Here is a 5,279-nt window from a genome sequence, read left to right as displayed (position 1 = left end):
CCCCACCATCTGGAGATGATTCCAGTGGAGTGGTTCCATAAAGCTTCTCGATCTAGGCCCCAAGAACATGTTATATTGAAATCCCTAGCAATGGCACTACCACAGAGAATGCTACCGCCCCAACTCCATGCTCAAGCCCTGGAAGAATGCGTGAAGCCCTATCTTCCGCCTGCTATGAGAGTTCTAAACAGCACGGGAGGGATTTTTTTTGGTGGGTTCCTCTTCGCAGTGAATGGATTCTCTTTAGTGAGTGTGCAGTTCCATGTGCTGATATCAGTAGCACTAAAGAGGAGGAAAATTCTGTACTGGGACAGCGAGCATAACTGCGAGTGTGCGCTCATATTTACATGATTCTGACTCTGCGCAAGCGTGGAATTTAAGTAAGCTTTTGCGAAAGTGACCGTGAGTGATATGGTGTAAGGTTTGTATTGCTTACTTGTTGCTTAGTGCTTCAACAGGAATACCGGAGGAGAAGAGACATCTTGCGACAGGCCAACTATAGGCTCCATGGTTCATGTGGAGTACACAGCCTGATTATGTAGAGGAGCTGTTGATATAAATGTAGAGAAACAAGGTGACTTTGAGCTTGAACTGAGCAGTGGGCTTGTACTTGGCCTTCTCGACACATATGTTACTGTTATGTGTGTTGGTCAGAGTGCTCACTTAGAGCAAAGAGGGAAAGACATTTGCTATTTTTTGTAGCCAGTCAAGGGTAGGAGACACCTTATATATAATGTAGTATTACAACACAAATACAATTGAATCTGGCACCACTTCACTTAATTTGTCCTCAGACATGTGATGCTGATAGTAATTGGATTTGTACAGCACCGTGTCCCTGTAGAGAAACGCATGGTCATCATTACCACTTCTAGAGCTGCTGCTCTGGATCACTGCCACCACGTTGAAGCTCACCTTGCCACTCAGAAATGACTCCAAAGTGATAGAGCAAACCAGGACCTCATCAATCTCTGCTGCTCCTGGGTGATGACGGACCCTGTAAGATCTTCATCCCTGTCCCTTGTGAGATCTTCGTCCCTGTCCCTCGCACTGCCCTTCTCACCTGGCCGCTACGTACATGTGACTGATCCCAAACTGGTGGAGGATTCTCATGGCCTTGAGATCTTCTCACTGGTGATGCTGCTGCTGCTACTGCTGTGATTCCGACTCCAAATCTCCTCTCTCTCCAGCCACTGCTGCCGTTGATCAAATAGCGATATGTAGTGGTGCTTAAATTTTGTATCCTGGATCCACACAAGAATGACGTGATAGCAAAGAGCAAGACTAACCTGTAGCATTAAGTCGACTCTACCATTGGGACTTCTAGATAGCCTTTCTGTCACCATACTGCCGTAAAAAGCTGTGACAAAACCATACCCCAACCGAAGAACTTCCTCTAGCTTTGATAGCAAGACTTACAAAGCACTATGTTTACCTGTATCCCAAGATATTCACTGACTTTCTCCAAAAAGAATAGATATCAGAGGTTCCACTCTGTAATCAAGACGAAAGGATAATTGTAAACACTGCTAACACGGCAGTATATTGATACCTGTAAGCGACAGGATCATATGGGTGAAATATGTTCATCATTTGCCTGCATGCTGGCTTTTCTTTTTCAATGCCTTCATCTTCCCAGTACTCCTGACCTGTTCTTTTGCAAACACATTCAATTTACCATGGGCTGGTAGTGGGAATTGCAAGAGGTATTGGTATGTAACATCATCGTCTAATCTGGGAATTAGTGCTGTTGTTGCCATGGTTGAGGGACCTACTTGCCCTGAATTCAAGAGGCATGACAAACCTTCCTCTTGCTATAACAGTTCTTTGGCAATCAACGTTAAGAAAGCTAAGGCAATGATCAGGTAGGCAGTTTTTCTTTGAGGTTAATAGTAAATGGATTGATCCATGAAGTGTGCAATGGGTGGCGATCGTGATGGGATGACCAGGGTCTAGCACCACTTACCTCTATTCAATGTATCTCTTGCATTCTTCTTGATGCCCATACCCAAGAATCAGTAGCATGAGTTCAACACTTAAAATAGTTAAATTGACATTCTTTCAGCAGGCAAAGCCCTCAATGGTGATTAAAGCTTAATTTTCCATTTCTTATGTAGAGTGTTATGCATGTCCCATCATCATGAAGCTATTATCTACAAGTTTCTCAAGTTATATTTTCATCTAGCCCGACTTGGGCTCCAGATGTTTTCCTTTGGAGGCTGCATCTCCTCTGGGATTCATAGCAGTCTTGAAGCTCTCTGATGATTCTGGGACTTCAAATGGAAGGCAAGCACTGCCTTTGCCACTGTCACTGTCTATTATACATGATGACCAGTTTCAGAGACTATGGCTAAGTTTCTGGACATGAGATGTAGGAGAAGTTCCTAAGTGGTGATCATTGAAAATGTGGTCACTGGTACAGACGTGACTGAAAAGCTGAAAAAAAGTAAACTCTGATCAACAGGATATATGTAATGATTCTTGTGCACATAACGCATTTCAGCTTCTAAAGATGGTGATTTTCTTTTATGCATGTAAGAATGTTGCTTACAAACGATGAACTTGTAGCTTCTTGAATTCTTCTTTTATAATTTAAGTGTATTATTTGAGTGTGAGGCTGAGGAAGGCCGACAAAGTTTCTGGTTGGTGTCTCAGCATTTATTTTAATAGCTCCATTCATTCCATGTAATTTATTTTTTGCATTTTTGTGTATGCCCAAACACAAATATTTCAGGTAATAAATGACATGGAATAAATTTTAAGTTTGTCTTGTAGAAATCTCACATCACTTTATGTTCCATGTGACAGTTTTGATTGCTGTTGGCATGGAGGCTCAATGCTTTGCTTAGCCGGATGCAGCTCCACACGTGATGAAGTACGCTCCAAAGCTGTCCTCGGATTTTCAGGACCAGGTCTGGACCTCGCTTTGTGATCTGGTACATTTGTTTGCAAGCAATAATCAGGTTTGTATACAAACAATAATTTATTGAATGTTACCTCTTTCCGTTGAATCCACAACTATTTTCTTTGGCATTATTTGTGAGTCTCAGTACCTCCAATCGCATCATTGTTGACAATGTGGAAGCATCTAAAAGCAAAATAAAAAACGTTTATCCAGTTTAGAAAAGACAAAATCATAAGAAAAGAAGAGGAGGCTGACCTGGTCTGCAGTGTAATCACCATTGTGTCATAGAAGTACAATTAAAGTGTAATCGTCCATTGTGTCCCAACTGTAGGAGTACAATTGACGACTCAAGCGTGAGAAAAACCAGTTGATTACAGCCTCAATGCATCAAAGTAAACAATCTGGAAGAATTATGATCCCATTTGAGGTGTTTGACAAGATGCCCTGAGCATGGTACTGCAGCGGATGCTGATGGATTGGATGGATCTGTGCCAGGGCAATGATAAGAGTAAGGGCATAGCCACCAGGATCCTCTGGGGCTCAAGAGCAAATCCCTGCAAATTGTGGTGACTACTGGCAGCCATCTGCTGGACAAGCTGCAATGCTGCTGGGAGAAAATATGATCAACTCAAGAACACGAAAAGAGGGATTCGTTTTATCAATGCTGCAATACTTTCTGGGAAGAGATCTCAACAATCAGCAGAGCTTGTGCACAACATATCACAAAACCAAACCGGGATGCTGAGCGAAAAATGCGTACCTTATGGCCAAAAACATGCCAAGCTTTTGCTGCTGGGCTCGATACATAAGGAAAGATAAAATAGCAGCCAAGAAAAAGAGAATTTGCTTATACCAGGATAAAAAATAAACAAGGTCGGGCCCTGAATCAATCCAGGGCACATGATTCCAAAGGGGAGAGAGAGAGAGAGAGAGAGAGAGAGAGAGAGAGAGAGAGAGAGAGCCTTCCCGCTACCAACACTCGTCGCTTTCCTCCTTGCCCTAAAAGCCATTTGAAATTTTTTATGATCCCAAAAGTCACGACTTTCCATTATTTAATCTCAACCGTAAGATTTTGGGATATGCCCAGAATAAGTGTCCCCAGTATATGTTATTATTATACTAGCTCTTTCGTTTAAATATATGAGTATGATGACTAGCAAAAGTCCCAGCTACGCTGGGAGCATCGTGTTTATTTCTGATGTTTTAGTAATTTCAAAGAGTTGTAATTGTAATTGTAAATTTTAACATAATCATTATTTTAACATACATAATTAAACATAATTTAATATTTATATTGAAAGTCCCTTTTACATAATATATGTTTAATATATGTTTACAATTAAATATATGCTTAATATATAGATTATTGTTATATTATAACATGCTATATTATAATGTATATATAAATTTTTTCTTTTTAATATCATGTTTTTTATGATATTAAAATATTACAGAATAAGTTATTAATATCTTAACTTTAATTTATAGTGTAACCAGAAGCCCATGCATGCATTGTCAAAGTGTGGAATACAAATAGATTTCCTATTCTATCTACATGATCAACAAGAAATAGATGTGACTCACTCTTATGTCTAATGCTAGCTTGCAATAGTGCTGGCTGGATGGTGTCACCCTAATAACTTGGATATGAGCATACATCACCTTTTTTCTCCATGACAAGTTGGCACATTGTGGCAGCATTACATCTTGAATCTCTATCAGATCCTCATCACTATCAAGCTTCACAAAAGCTAATCAGCTCACTACCCTGCCCTGAATTACCCTAATGCATGGCTAGATAAAGAAGATATATCTTAGCCCACATATCAATGTAGAGTTCAAATAGCCAGTCCCGCATGTAGAGCATTGGAAACAATTTTCCAAAGATATTTGTCATCAAAATGTCTGCTTTCCATTGAAAGAAAATGCGAACAAGAAGAACATGATAATGCGTTGAGAGGAAAAATACAAGAAACAACCTTGTGTTTCTTTCAGTTAGATTCACTGTTTGTTTCAGAGTTCAAGTAAAAAAGGTTACTCATGAAAAGAATAGCAGATTGTATAATTTATGATGTTGAAGTGTTCAGAGTACATCCACACTTTCATACTTCGCATTTATACATTTTTATAAGTACTTAAATTTATTTTCTAATATAATACCTGCAGTCAAAAAAGTTATATGTGTAATAATACGAAAATATAATAGTGCATTAGTATTTGCATCAATAGGTGCAAACATTGAAGAGATTGCAGTAGGTGGCCCTTATTATTTTAAAATACATGGATAAATTTACAGTAATATTGGTCTATTCACAGTTATATATTTTAAATACTGCTCAATCAACAGAAATAAGTATGGTAAATAAGTATTGAA

The sequence above is a fragment of the Selaginella moellendorffii genome, unplaced genomic scaffold, assembly GCF_000143415.4.
Source record: "Selaginella moellendorffii unplaced genomic scaffold, v1.0 SELMOscaffold_199, whole genome shotgun sequence".
Lineage (NCBI taxonomy): Eukaryota > Viridiplantae > Streptophyta > Lycopodiopsida > Selaginellales > Selaginellaceae > Selaginella > Selaginella moellendorffii.
The sequence above is the reverse complement of the archived record's forward strand: the minus strand, read 5'-3'. Positions refer to the sequence as shown.